The sequence below is a fragment of the Pan paniscus genome, chromosome 9 (assembly GCF_029289425.2).
Source record: "Pan paniscus chromosome 9, NHGRI_mPanPan1-v2.0_pri, whole genome shotgun sequence".
NCBI classification, from domain to species: Eukaryota; Metazoa; Chordata; class Mammalia; order Primates; family Hominidae; genus Pan; species Pan paniscus.
Window position 1 is genome coordinate 15,427,592 of NC_073258.2, and position 15,660 is coordinate 15,443,251.

The 15,660-nt window shown below is 41.6% G+C and overlaps 1 long non-coding RNA gene across 2 annotated transcripts in view; it reads right to left on the minus strand.

The window, feature by feature from the left end:
- LOC117974853 (uncharacterized) overlaps window positions 1-15,660 on the minus strand; it is a 78,797-nt gene that overhangs the window by 52,179 nt on the left and 10,958 nt on the right. The window contains exons 3-4 of one of the 2 annotated variants that reach the window (XR_010113417.1): window positions 8,346-8,467; window positions 3,422-3,526 (exon numbers count right to left, since the gene is read on the minus strand). This is a non-coding gene — a long non-coding RNA (uncharacterized LOC117974853). Of the gene's footprint in view, window positions 1-3,421; window positions 3,527-8,345; window positions 9,635-15,660 lie in introns of those variants that run through there. The other variant, XR_004665003.3, reaches the window with a different exon arrangement.

Below are 15,660 nucleotides of genomic sequence, written 5' to 3' on the forward strand. Positions count from 1 at the left end.
ATAAATGTTAGCAATTATTATGTTGATAACAGTTCACAGACTCCCTGGGCCAGTAGCCCCAGGGGTACTCCCATACAGTCCTGTAATGCTCTTATCTTACATTACTCTCCACCTGGGTACTCACTCTTAGATTCAGAAGTGTTTAGACCTTCAAATATAGGGCCTCTATGTCCATGTCTTTCATGAACTGTTTTTCTTTGCACAATCTCAGGCTTATCTAACAATAGTAAGCTTCAATCCCATTCCTTCAGATCCCAAAGATGTGAATGAGATTGTATTTGCATCCTTAAATTAAAACTCCAAGTTTAGCTTGTTTGTTAACTCCATCCCACATGTGGTCATCTGCTTCAGACCTTGGGGCCTCATCCCCATTGGAATTGTTTTTGTGTCATTTTCGTTCATCAGCTGTGAGTGGTTGCTCCTTGTTAGGGCCTAGGCTCGGTGCCAGCGATGCCAAGATAAAGAAGACAGGAACATAGCCCTTTAGAACCTTAGTGTTGTTTCATATCATCATTTTTCTATTTTCTCTGGATGTCTTTCTTCTCAATCTTGCTTGAAATGCAGTTTTATTACTAACAACCACCAATTCTTGAGCACTAGCTTCATGTCAGAGTATGTTCATGTCATCCCTCTGCCATTCCTGCAAAGTGGGTATTACCGTTCTCCCCATCCCTTCTCCATCTTGGAAACAGAAGGCTCCTCATTTATTACAGAGGTTTCTGACTCTGGATCTTGAGCCCTTTCCAAAATGACAAGTTGCCAATGTAAATATTTTTTAAATTTAGTTTTATCCCTAGAATGTGATCACCCTACTGCAGATCGGCACATCACTCGCAGTAATGTCCCTGGTCCCTGGGAGACATGCACGCCAGTCTGCCGGTGTTTGTCCAAAGGGTGACAGGGCCCCTTCAGATCTTTGGTTTCCACAGTAACTATGCAGCCAGCCATTCACTCCCGGCTCCAGTCCACTTTCCAACAGAGAAGAAATGAGCATATTAATTGAAACCCTAACCCCTTCAGTTTCCTACTTAGGACTTCAAAGTTACCAGAAAGTCCACCCAGATCTCATTTGCCTGAATAATTCTTTCCCAGGTTGGTCCCCACCCCCACCCATGTCCACTCCCTGCCTTCCTTTGCTCTACTCTGTGCTCTGGGAGCCTGGCCCCTCTGAAGCATCACCACAGCTTTTTTGCCCTCTGGTTCCCTTTGGGTTCAGACAAAGGGAGGCACTGGCTAGAGATCAAAGGGCAGCAGGAGAAGGAGACTGAAGTATTTCTTCTTTCCTGATTCCTCTCTACTTCCGCACCATGTTTCTGGCGATAGTTGTGTCCCTGGTGGCCATAGCTCCTGCCAGGGTGGGTAGGAGGGAGGTACCTCCTCTGAGTCTCTAGCTCTTACTTGGCCCAGAAACAATCTTTCTTCCCCTTGTGCTTTCATGCCTAGGGGTGCTAACGCCTTCCAGATGATGCAAATTATGCCCTATACTAGGCTATTGTCTCAGTTCCACGAAATTGCAAAATACATTATTGACTGTCATGGTTTTCTCAACACTACTTCTGATCAAGGAATATGTTTCACAGCAAAATAAGTGAGGCAATGGGTCTTACCTACACCCATGGGATCTGCTATCTTAATCTTGTAAGAAGCAGTGGGCCAGATAGAATGGTGGAATGGAACAGCCTGCTGAAGACCTATTCGTGGCACCAGCTGAGAGACAACACTGTGAAAATTTAGGGTGCTGTTTTACAGGATGCAGTATATACTCTGAATCAGCGTATGATATATGTTACTGTTGTACCCATAGACAAAATACAGAGGTCAAAGTATCAAGGGGTAAAAGCAGAAATGGCTCCTCTCACTTATTGACCTAATAACATACTTATAGAACTTTGTTCTGATGTCTTGGTGGTCTGAGTACCCAAAGGAAGAATGCTTCCACCAGGGGACACAACCCATTCAATTGAAACATTATGGGCTCCTCAGGCCACTAAATTAAAAGGCAAAGAAGGAAGTTATTCTACCTGCTGGGGTGGTTAGTTTTGATTACCAAGGAGAAATTGGATTGCTGCCATACAAGGAGGGCATGGAGGACTGTCTGGAACCCAGGGGATGCTTAGGGATGCCTATTAGTACTTCCAGGTCCAATAGTAATACTTAATGGAAAAATAGGCAGAACCTGAAAGACCCCAACCCTTTAGAAGTGAAAGCAATGATCATTCTGCCAGGTAAAGAACCCACATCAGCTGATGTCCTGGCAGAGGACAAAGGAAGGAAATGTGGAAAGAGTAGTGGAGGAAAGAAGTTCTAAATATCAACTTTGCTGGTGATCAGTTAAAGAAACAAGGACTGTTAAAAACTATGCATGGTTTTTCCCTTACGTGTTATTTACACATGTATTATTACACACATACTCATGTCTTCTCTCTGTTTCTTCCTCCTTATGATTTATAATTTATTTACGTATTGGTGGTGGTTAACTTAACTTTAACATATAGTCTTTAGTAGAGTGAAACACCAAAAGCCAAATGAAGAAAGTATGGAGGAAGATGGGAATGGTCAACTGTGTTAAAAGTGCTTTCTTCATTTCCACACCTGCTAAGGGGCTCAAGAATCCCCTTACCTGGGAAGCTCCTTTGACATCCTTTGACCAGCAGTTTTACTAGCCAGCAAAAGCCACCACTGACTGAGGACTTTCTTAAGTACTTCACAGGCATACTATCATTCAGCAGAACACGCTTTAATTTATCTGTGGGATAGGAATTGTGACTCCAATTTGCACATTCAAGAGCTGAGGTTTACAATATTGAAGACGCACACTCAAGTTTACTATCTGTGGAGCTATTTGATCTAAACCAGGTCTGTATGAGCCAGTGTCCTGTTTTTCATTGCCTCATACTTGATTTGTTTCTTATTTTTCACTAAGGTAAATACTACTGATACAAACATCTTATACAAAATTAAAATTTAGCCTCTAGATCATAGAACGTTCAGATGGGACTGTAACTAAATGATCAGGCGAGACTGATATTCATGTCACCCAGAAACAGATACTGTGACTGTCATCTGGAAATGAACACAATTACTTTTGGGATTTTGTGTCTTTTTTTCTTTTTTTCTCTGGGAGAGGTAAGAGTACATTTGTACAAAGGCTAGTTGCATGTTATTAGGCAGAGACGTAAAACCATATTGTTGTATGGAAGTTCAAGTGTGTATAGAAGGGTGTATATGAGTGATGAGGGGCCAAAGGGGTGGACTGGACCAGATGGTCAGTTATGATTTCTCAGCTGCAAGCCCATCCTTCTATGCTCTGTGTTTTGATGCTGGGGCTGGGACTCTATAATCACATCACTCCTTTACCAGCTGGTTCTGTGAATAGGCGCACTAAAGGAAAGGTAGATGGGAGGAAGAGGAAGAGACTTACTTCTTCCAATTTTGGCATGCTGCTCCCGTCAGCATCCTCTAAGCAATAGTTTGTCTCCCTGGTAGTGGTACTTGGTTCCAAGGCAGTTTACGATATGGAAGCAGGCTGCCATCATAGCAAGCAAGTGAGAGAGAAACAGAGGGTGAGGAAGATGGAAGCCAGATTCATTTGCAATCTAATCTCAGAATTGACACCCCATCACTTTTGTTATATTCTACTCCATGCACAAGAGGATTATATGATGGCATGACTGCCAGGAGGCAGAGATATTGGGAGCTGTTGTAGAGGTCTTCTACCATGTGATGTTAAGTCGGTGTCCCTGACGAATCAATGCATTCTGTTAGATTCTGTTCATATGTTAGTTGGTTTCTGTTTCTGTTTCTTTACTGGATTCGTATACGGTAGTCTGTTGGTGTTTGCTCCCTTTACCCTGCTTTGTAAATACAGTCAAGTCACCATATAACGATGTTTCAGTCAACGACAGACCACACATTCAACAGTGGTCCCATAAGATTATAATACCATTTTTTCTATGATGTTTTTGTATGTTTAGATACACAAATACTTACCATTGTGTTACATCTACCCTACCTGCAGTATTCAATACAGTAACATGCAGTACAGCTTTGCAGCCTAGCAGCAATAGGCTATACCATATGGTCTAGGTGTGTAGTAGGCTATACCATCTAGGTTTGTGTAAGTACACTATATGATGTTTGCACAACAATGATGAAGTTGCCTAATGAAGCATTTCTCAGAACATATCCCTGTCATTAAGGCACACGTGACTGTAATTCCTCCATTAAGAACTTTAAAATTTGAAATGACTGGGATGAATTATTTTAGCTCCTGGGCTGCAGACTGATGACTGAGTGGATAAACTCAGTGGGCTGGTACTGATCTGGGGGTTGCATGGATCCTCTGTACTTGGAAGCAGAAGACCAAGGCTAGTTTAGCTTTGCCACTCACTCGTTCTATGCCCTTGGATGATTCACTTAACCATTTTAAACCCTAGGGTCCTCATCTGGAAACTGGGGAAAATAAAGCCTCACTTTCAGGGTTATGGTGAAGATTAAGTGAAAATTCAAGTGCCTGGAAGAGTGTCGAGCACACAGTTAGCTCTCAAGAAATGGTTGCTATTATTGGTAGAAAATGTATCCTAATGTTCAATCAACCTAATTAAAAATGTCTACTTTGTCTGGGCACGGTGGCTCACGCCTGTAATCCCAGCACTTTGAGAGGCCAAGGCAGGTGGATCGCCTGAGGTCAGGAGTTCGAGACCAGCCTGGCCAACATGGTGAAACCCCGTCTCTACTAAAAATACAAAAATTAGCTGGGCGTGGCGGCAGGTGCCTGTAATCTCAGCTACAAAAGACGCTGAGGCAGGAGAATTGCTTGAACTCGGGAGGTGGAGGTTGCAGTGAGCCGAGATTACGCCATTGCACTCCAGACTGGGCGACAGGAGCGAGACTTCGTCTCAAAAAAAAAAAAAAAAAAAAAAAAAGTCTATTTCACAGGGTTGTGGGGATTAAATTAGATGATGGGTGCAAAGTGCCTAGTACTGTGGTTAATGGTTGATAAGTGCCCAATAAGTATTAGTATTAAATTGCTTTTTAAAAATTTCAAATAAAATTTGTTTGTAGGCTAGAAAGTACAAGTACACTATATTAAAAAAATATTTCTGTTAAAAAGGAATTGACTTGGTATCAAAATTAGGCAAGAACCCATTTTATTTATAACTACATTTAAAATTCTAAAACTGGTCGGGCACAGTGGTTCACACTTGTAATCCCAGCACTTTGGGAGACTGAGGTGGGTAGATCACTAGAGATCAGGAGTTCAAGACCAGCCTGGCCAACATAGTGAAACCCCGTCTCTACTAAAAATACAAAAAATTAGCCGGGCGTGGTGGTGTGCGCCTGTAATCTCAGCTCTTGTGATGCTGAGGCAGGAGAATCGCTTGCACCCAGGAGATGGAGGTTGCAGTGAGCCAAGATCGCACTACTGCACTCCAGCCTGGGTGACAAAGTGAGACTCTGTCAATAAATAAATAAAATTCTAAAACAAAGAGAACCCAAGAATAAATTATCTCTCTCCCCCTCTCTCTCCATATGTATCATAACTAACAGATTTATTCCAATAATTCTCATCAAAATTTTTCTTTTGAGATGGTGTCACTCTGTTACCCAGGCTAGAGTGCAGTGGTATGAACATAGTTCACTACAGCCTCAACCTCCTGGCCTCAAGAGATCCTCTTGGCTCAGCCTCCCATGTAGCTGGGACCACAGGTGTGCACCATCACACCTGGCTAATTTTAAAAAAGTTTTTATAGAGATGAGGTTTCACTGTATTGCCCAGGCTGGTCTCGAACTCCTTACCTCAAGCAATCCTCCCTCCTTAGCCTCCCAAAGTGCTGGGATTACAGGCATGAGGCACTGCATCTGGCCTAAAACAAACAAACAAACAGTGATTGATTTAGTAAACATTATCTTTTTCTCTGGAAAACTGAGTTACATGGATTTCACAAGGTTACCGACTTTCAATGTATGGCTAAAACTGGTGGTAGATTAATTTATGGACATGCTAGTAACAAAATAGAATTTAATAATCTGTTTCATCCTCTAAGTATTTCTGACATTTTGTTGTTGTTGCTCATTAGTCCCTGGCTACAAATAACCACAAACTCCCTAGTTAAGATGATGTCAGGACTCTCAGACTAGGCAAAAAAGCCACATTCTGGTTGTAAATGAAAAATTTAACGGAGAATAAGATATTTGAAAGAGAAAATCATTGTTTTGAGAAAGGAACAAAGAAGCCAGACAAGGCATAAACTTTACCAAATGTTCAAAAAATTCATTTAATATCGGGCTTTATAATTCATGAAGTTTCTTTTCTTTTGGCTGCCAACTTATCTAATTACAATTCTAGATTGACAGCAAAAATATTTAATATTCTCTGAGGAAATACCCAACTCAGGTGAGACAAGGACAGAGCAATGAAATGGAAGAAAACTGTGAGAAACCAGGGAGACTGTATTAGTCCGTTTTCACACTGCTATAAAGGACTACCTGAGGGCCAGGTGTGTTGGCTCACGCCTGTAATCCCAGTACTTTGGGAGGCCGAGGCAGGTGGACCAGCTGAGATCAGGAGTTGGAGACGAGCCTGGCCAACCTGGTGAAACCCCATTTCTACTAAAAATACAAAAATTAGCTGGGCATAGTGTCGGGCGCCTGTAATCCCAGCTACTCTGGAGGCTGAGGCAGGAGAATCACTTGAACTCGGGAGGCGGCGGTTGCACTGAGCCGAGATCACGCCATTGCACTCCAGCCTGGGAAACAGATGAGACTCCGTCTCCAAAAAAAAAAAAAAAAAGAACTACCCGAGACGGGGTAGTTTATAAAGAAAGGAGGTTTAATTAACTCACAGTTCCGCATGGCTGGGGAGGCCTCAGGAAACTGCAGAGGGTGAGAGGGAAGCAAGCAGTTTCTTCACAATGCAGCAGGAGAGAGAGTGAGGCAGGAAGTGCCACACTTTTAAGCCGTCAGATCTCGCGAGAACTCACTCATCATCACGAGAACAGCATGGGGCAAACCGCACCACGATTGAGTCACCTCCCACCAGGTCCCTCCCTAACATGTGGGGATTATAATTCAAGATAACATTTGGGTAGGGACGCAGAGCCAAACCATATCAGAGACAATCCACGAGGGCCATGAGGTCGACTCAGCCCTGATGTACTCTGGAAATCCTGGAATCAATGTGCCCATAGAGGGATGTGTGACAGGGAGGAGGGATCCTAGAGGGTCATGATATGACCTGGAGGCAATGAGATCAAATTCCTGGTCCTGCTAAGCCCCCAAATCATAAGAGTTTACATGCTTTCAGGTATTTCTGGACTGTGCTTTTTAACGTCTCAAAACCTTTTTACATACATCACCTCATTTGAGCCTGATACAGACTAGTGAGCTAGGTGAGGGCTGGTTCTTCTCTATCTAGGTGAGGAAAGTGATAATCGGGAAGAGAAAGGACAAAACCACTGCATGTTAATGGAAATAAATGACAAGGAGAAACAAAACAAAGGCAAGGACTCCATGGTGATGAAAGAAAGGCACATTGCCCAGGAAGGGAAGTGGAGGCCATGGCCCCACTTCTGCTCCTGACCCCAACCAGGAGACCACCAAGTTGAACCCAAGGGTGTGGCTGAAGATGTGCCTGGTCTGCTAAGATGTTTGCTGTCCAACTGCTGGTGTTGAACCTCCACCCCTCCTAGTTCCTTAATCATGTAGATAAGTCTATTTACATCTTCCACTAATACCAACTTTTACAGTGGCACGGGGTAAAGCCCTAAAAAGTATTTGTTACTGTAATGTACCATATAGTGGTAATTATTATTATAAGAAAGTAACTTGTAAACTGCCAAGTGCTATACAAATGTCCATTATCATTATTATGATGATTATATAATGATCATGTTGGTTTTTCTCCAACCCAAGGAGTGCTCATTCAGTCCCATCTTTTCTTCTTCAATTTCAGTAGCTTCCCTATCCAAAGCCAAACAAATTTTAGTGTTCTTAATACCCTCAGTATGGTAGCTTGTTAATGTCTCTTAAAAGCTCAAATAATTTATGCTTACTTTTTTAACTTTCTTCTTATAACACAGCTTCCCCTCCCTTCCCTCCCTGTCCCCCAAAGCCAGAAACTCTAGTGGGCTAGAGAAATCTCCAACTGTCAGAGCTTTTAGAAATAGAGTTAGGCGACGGGGTGTGGTGGCTCACGCCTGTAATCCCAGCACTGTGGGGGGCCAAACCGGGGGGGGGGGGGGGTGGATCACTTGAGGTCAGGAGTTCAAGACTAGCCTGGCCAACATCGTGAAACCCTGTCTCTACTAAAAATATAAAAATTAGCCGGGTGTGGTGGTGTGTACCTGTAGTTCCAGCTACTCAGGAGGCTGAGGCAGGAGAATCGCTTGAACCCGGGAAGCGGCGGTTGCAGTGAGCCGAGATCACACCGCTGCACTCCAGCCTAGGCGACAGAATGAGACTTCGTCTCAAAAAAAAAAAAAAAATAGAAATAGAGTTAGCCTCACAGAGTCACAGAAGTGGAAGGACATGGAAGTGAACAGATGACAGTACTCAGACCCACAGTGATCACAGAGGTCACTTCCCCAGGATCACAGTGGGGCAGCTGCAGTCATGAGTGAAAGTCAGCACTTCCAGCACCCGGCCTAGTGCTCTTTGCACTGAGCAGGGCCCTCTGATGTGATCTTCCTTTGCCTCCAATGTCAAAATCCCAGGCTTCTGAGATTTTATTCTTGTTCATAGTTTCCCCAGTATGGTTCCACATAGGGGGTTGATCATAATCCTGAAAGACCCATCCCAAATATTGAAATCCTGAAAGATCAAAATCCCAAAAATATAATTCTGGAAAAAATAAGAAGAAATTATCTTTAAAACATTTATTTACATTTTTAAGGGAGATTTATTTGAGAACCATATAAAAACTGACAGCACTTCAGAGGCCGATTTACACAATAAAATTGGCAATAATAACATATATATCTTTGCAAACATAAGCACTCAGCTATTCTAACAACAGTCACATGATTACAACAATTACAAGCAGATGAACTGTATTCATAAGGCAATATGCCAAAAACAAAGTGTATAAACATGTATCACGATGGTTGGTAGTTGTGTGTACCTAGCTTTATAACTGCAGTCATCTGAAATACTGTGATGGACAACCTGTCTTTTGAAAAGATCAATCAAAAACCTCTATAGGTCACCACTGCATACGCAGTGGCCCAAAAAGGCAAGATCTCAAGAAATTTTGTCTTTCACAAATGCAGATACACAAAAAGGAAATCTGTTCACTTATTGAGGAAGTTTCAATGTTTTTATATTGAGAACCACAGCAGACAATGGTGTTACTCTCTGAGGCCAAAAGCCTCAGGACCCAGATGGCCACTGCTGTTAAGTACTGGAGTGCAAAGGCTGGTGAGCCTGGAGTTCTGATGTCCAAGGCAGCAGAAGAAAAGTCTGTCCCAGCTCTCAGAGAGAGACCAGTTGGCCTTCTATATTTGTTATCTCCAGATTGTTGGCCAATTGAATGGTGTCCACCAAAATCAAGGGCAGATCTTCCTCACCGAGTCTACTCAGTCCTCTGGAAACACCTTCACACACACCCAAAATAATGCCTTACCAGGGTTTCAGGCATTCCTTAATCAGTCAAGTTGACATCTCAAATTAAGTCAATAAATCCATCCCTGTCAACTTGGCACTATATGCATCTCCTTAAACCATACTTAATTTCCAAATAAAGACCACAACAAGGTAACAGTTTCACCTAACATGATGCAACTATCCTATGATTGTGATTTTCAGGATTTTAGATGTTAAGGATTTAGTCTTTAGAAATTTTGATCTTTCAGGATTTCAACCTCGGGGATGATGGCATTCAGGAATGTGTCTTTTGGGATCATAATCCAAACTCTCTATAAGTGTGTTTCCCAGTGGCCCTTCTTGGGACACTCTCATGGATAGAAGTCACCTGGGAATCTGCCAGGCCTTAAGAACAGGGGCTAGTGAGAAACCAAGGATGCACACGGTATGAATGAATAATCCTAAAATGTCTCTCTTGAGGTTGTTGGAAATGTCATAGTGTAGCCATGGAATCCTGAAAATTTGCCTGCTTTGAGTTATGTCTAGAGCGGACAGTCTCAACTGTAGTGATAGTCTCAGAGCCACTTGGAGGTCTTTTTGAAAATACTGACTCCAGGGCCTCACTCTGAACTGCCTGAATCCAAATCTCTGGGGGAGAAACCCTGGCAATGGTAGGGTTGAAAAGCTCCCAGGTGATTCTAGGGTGCAGCCAGGGCTGAGAATTGGAGCTTCAGAATCTAGAGATCATATTAAGTTCTCTACAGAGATCTGGTGTCTTTGATTTGTTAATTTCAAAGTCTACAAATCCACTGCTATTCATTCTTGGGAATGACCTCCTTTTCTTAAGCTCAAATAAACCCACAGTCTGCTCCAATGGAAGAGTTTCACCTGCTCAGCCTGCCAGGTCCACCCTCAGCATCCATCCCTTAGACAGATGCCCTTTGTCTCCTGGTGAAGCCCATCATTCATATGTTGGCTTCCCCCCAGCCCCAAATACCCCATCTCTAAATGAACCCCAAATGTGCCTCCTTGGTTTCTACACTAAAAGAGTCCTCACTAGACAACTGAATATGGTAGATGTTCATCAGATGAGGACATGAGACAAATACACCTCACATCTACTGAATCCTTAATTTGCCCCAATTTCCATTGAACTGTTTATTCATTCATTCATTACGTATTTAAGGAACACCTTTTGTAACCAGATTCAGCCTCTTCCCTTCTGAATATCTTGAGTAATCCCACATGAGGACCAATATCTTTGCAACCAACAGACAAGTCACCATGCAACTTCTGGTACTGTCTAACATCCAGCTAAGGATTATGCCTGATGAACACATCTGCAAAGCAGCAGCTTTCCATGCCTGCTAACTTGCTACCCTCTCTCCTTTCCTGGTGTCTCTCTCTTCAGAGAGAGAACACTGATGATTTCTCACTGCTTGTTTATGCTTTGACAGAAAGCCCTCGTGATACCTAGAAAGCCTAGATACTAGCAAGTGAACTGGTTCTTCCTAAACAAGATATCCTGGAAGGCCTTATTCACAAATTTAAGTGTGTCAACATTGATCTGAGAAAGAAGGCAGGTATGCTGCCCCAGTACATTCCATACAGAAGTGTGCTGGTCATTTCAGAGCCTGACATTCTCACCTGTTCTGATTCATGAATCACTTCCCAATAGACAGTGGTTAACTCCCTAACTTCCCATTTCTTCAGATATAAAGTATGAATGCAAACTCAACTTTAAGCAACAGAATCTGCCAACAGATTCTAGTGTACAAACTTTATAGCCAGACTCCCTGGTGCACCTGTCCTTCTCCTGGGAAACCTCTAGAACTGCCCGAGGCACAGGCCTGAAGAAATGTGAAATAAGTGGTGTGTGGATTGCCACTTTCCCCCTTGGCAAGCTTTGGCAAGACATCTCTTTTGTCTTTCCCTGTCAACCTGGATGAGGCTTCAGTCTTCTCAACACGAGATCCAGGTGGTCACTATCCTTTGGAGCTGGTACAAAAGGGGCAAAATCTATTGTCCAACAGAAGCAGTGGAAGAAAGTATCTTTAGAACTGCACACACCTAGGTTTGGAATTCAACCCTATGACTCACCCAACCTCAGTTTCCTTATTTTTAGACTGAGATACTACTACCTACTTACCATGGTGTGGTCATGAAAATTAAATGAGTTAATGTCTGTAAAGTATCTAGTATCTTCCTAGCACAATAAACACAGGTTCCTTTCTCTTTTCTCTCACTGTGGGACATTTCCTTGAAGATGTGATGAGCATTTTGTTAGGTAATTTTAGGGTTGGTGATAGGTAAGATCTGTTAGAGTGGGGGAAATAGTATGTATAGATAAAAATGGAAGGATTTTTAGAGTTTACAGAGGAAGAGCCCACAGAATCTGGAAATTCTAGCTGTAGAGGGAGGCACCAAAGGTAAGAATACAGTGTGGTGAGGCTGTGTTTTTGAAAGATAAGAAATGGTAATGAGGGATGATTACCAAGAAATGAAAGTGCATGACAAGTTTTGAAGAAACTAGCAAAGCAGCATACGTGGTTGAGCCTAAGTTGCTGGTAAATTAGTTGCAAATTAAATAAAATTTTAAACAAGGTCCTTATACCTTCTCTAACTATTTGATCCTTTGTTTTTTCTAATGAATCACAAGGGCCCGTAGTACAGAGCGGCTATAAAGCAATGACATTAATTGCCAGAAGATACACTTGAGGAAAATCAGTTTTAATATTTCTGAACATATCCAATCCGTGGTTAGAAATAAGGAGAATGCACATTTTACTCATTGTTACCAAACCCATCACAAGTGGCTAGAGTAGTAAAAGGAGAAAGGCCTGGAACTGGGAAGGCCTTAGTCTTTTCTTCTGTAAAAGGAAGGGGGTGTTTGACGTGGATCAATGGTGTAGCAGAATGTTTTTGGTTCTAAGTAACAGAAAAGCTAGTTCACATTGGCTTAAGTAATAAAGGGAAATTACTAGCTCATGCAATCGAAAAGCCCACAGAGATTTGAAAAACTTCAGGGCTAGCTCAAACAACTTGACCAGGGACCAACATTCCCTTCACCATTTCCTGGCTCTGCTATCTCAGTGTTTCTTCATCTTAGGGAGACTTTGGCAGATCTCTGTGGTTGCAAAATGGCTTCCAGCTGTTCTGTGAGGCTACATGCCCTCATTCATTTAAAAAAAAAAATCTTTTTGCCAATGTTATCAGCAGAAGTCCTGAGGTTTACTCTAACCACACTCTCTTAGGTCACATGTCCATCCCTGAACCAATCACTGGGTCAGGGGATAGTATGTGATGATTGATCCAGCCCAGGTCATGTGGTGCTAGGTTCATTCCCATTGCTGAAGGCGGATTCTCCATAACTGCATGGATTCCCATATGAAATTAGAACAGTTGGGAAGTGAGAAGCAGAGAAGGAAAGGTGCAGAGTCAAGCAACCCATTTTCTTTTTTTAAATTTTTATTTTAAGTTCAAGGGTACATGCGCAGGTTTGTTACATAGGTAAACTCGTGTCATGGGGGTTTGTTGTACAGATTATTTCATCACCCAGGTATTTAAGCCCAGTACCCATTAGTTATTTTTCCTGATCCTCTCCCTCCTTCCACCCTCTACCCTCAAATAGGCCTCAGTGTGTGTTGTTTCCCTATATGTGTTCTCATCATTTGACTCTCACTTATAAGTGAGAACATGCAATATTTGGTTTTCTGTTGCTGCATTAGCTGCTAAGGATATGGCCTTCAGCTCCATTGAAGCCCCTGCAAAGTAAATGATCTTGTTCTTTTTTATGGCTGCATAGTACTCCACAATGTATATGTACCACATTTTCTTCATCCAGTCTACCATTGATGGGCATTTAGGTTAATTCCATGTCTTTGCTATTGTGAATAGTGCTGCAGTAAACATACACACATGCGTCTTTATGACAGAATGATTTATATTCCTTTGGGCATATTACCCAGTAATGGGATTGCTGAATGGAATGGTATTTCTGTCTTTAGGTCTTTGAAGAATCACCACACTGTCTTCCACAATGGCTGAACTAATTTACACTCTCACCAACCGTGTAAAGTGTTCCCTTTCTCCACAACCTCACCAGCATCTGTCATTTTTGGACGTTTTCATATTAGCCATTCTGACTGGTATGACACAGTATCTCATTGTGGTTTGATTTGAGTTTCTATAATGATCAGTGACGTTGAGCTTTTTTCATATAATTGTTGGCCACATGTATGTCTTCTTTTGAAAAGTGTCTGTTCATGTCCTGTCCTTTGCCCAGTTTTTAATGGGTGATTTTTTTTTCTTGCAACTTTGTTTAAGTTCTTTATAGATGCTAGATATTAGATCTTTGTCAATGCACTGTTTGCAAAAAATTTCTCCCATTCTGTAGGTTATCTGTTTACTCTGTTGATAATTTCTTTTGCTGTGCAGAAGCTCTGTAGTTTAATTAGGTTCCATTTGTCAATTTTTGCTTTTGTTGCAATTGCTTTTGGCATTTTTGTCACGAAATCTTTGTCTGTGTCTATGTCCTGAATGGTATTGCCTAGGTTGTCTTCCAGGCTTTTACAGTTTTGGGTTTTACATTTAAGTCCTTAATCCACTTTGAGTTAATTTTTGTATACGGTTAAGGAAAAAGTCCAGTTTCAGTCTTTTGTATATGAGTATCCAGTTATCTCAGCACCATCTGTTGAATAGGGAACCTTTTCCCATTGCTTGTTTTCATCAGGTTTGTCACAGATCAGACAGTTGTAGGTGTGCAGTCTTATTTCTGGGTTCTCTATTCTGTTCCATTGGTCTGTGTGTCTGTTTATGTACCAGTACCATGCCATTTTGGTAACTGTAGCCCTGTAGTATAGTTTGAAGTCATAAGCAACCAATTTTCACGGTCAAAGGGATTTAAACCTTTTTTGGGGTGAACAGAGTTCCAATATATAAATATGTGCAAATGCTTTACTAGCTGTTATAGAAATAGGGGTTTACAGCCATGTTTTCTGTCACTTTTAAATGACCTGCTTAGAAACCTAGTGCTCTAGAGGACAGAGATTAGGCTCTCTTTGGGTCCCTCCAGCTCTATTGTTTGCCGGTGCTTGATAAGCAAATATCTACTAGGACAACATGTGTTCATGTCTACTGTCTCCAGGCACTTCGGCAGGCCTTGTGCTATTTATCCTGTGTACAGCTTTGTGAACTAAGTAGAACATTAATTTTATTAAGAATATCCTTCTTAATGTAAAGACTTATCAGTATCCAAGCATCATTTGTCAAGGTTGCAAATATTTACCTAAGTTTCTGATAAAGACCAGAGCAATAAAGCCACAGACCAGCACAAATAAATAGCTAACAAAGCTGACCAACATACAGCACTAGGGAGAAATTATGCGAAAGGAGAGGGAAAAAGGAAGGCTTTCTTCAAATAAACAGTGCTCAGAAGTTTGGTTTCCTGAAAGTCCCAGGGAATTAATTAAATTCCCTGTATTTAATTTGAAAGTTGTATTTACTTTGAAAATTAGGTGGAAAGTATTTTAAATTTTTTGAAAAAATTGAAAGTTCCCTTAATAAGAACTTTGGCATAAAATCTGAAATACTTTCAAAAATTATTATTTTAAATTATGGTAAAATACACATAACATAAAACTTACCATCTTAACTATTTTTAAGTGACACTTTCAATGGCATTAAGTATGTTTACATTGCTGTGCAACCAATACCACAGTCCATCTCTAGAACTCTTTTCACTTCACAAAACTGAAACTTTATGACATTAAACAGTAACATGCCTCCTTCCCTCCAGCCCCTGATTACCATCATCCTACTTTCTGTCTCTTGAATTTGATCTAGATATCTTATGTAAGTAGAGTCATACAGATTTTGTCTATTTTCTGAATGGGTTATTTCACTTACCATAATGTCCTCAAGGTTCATCCATGTTATAGCATGTGTCAGAATCTCCTTCTTTTTTGAGACAAAGTCTCACTCTGTCACCCAGGCTGAAGTGCAGTGATGCAATCTCTGCTTGCTGCAACCTCCACCTTCCAGGTTCAAGCGATTCCCTGGCCTCAGCCACCTGAGTAG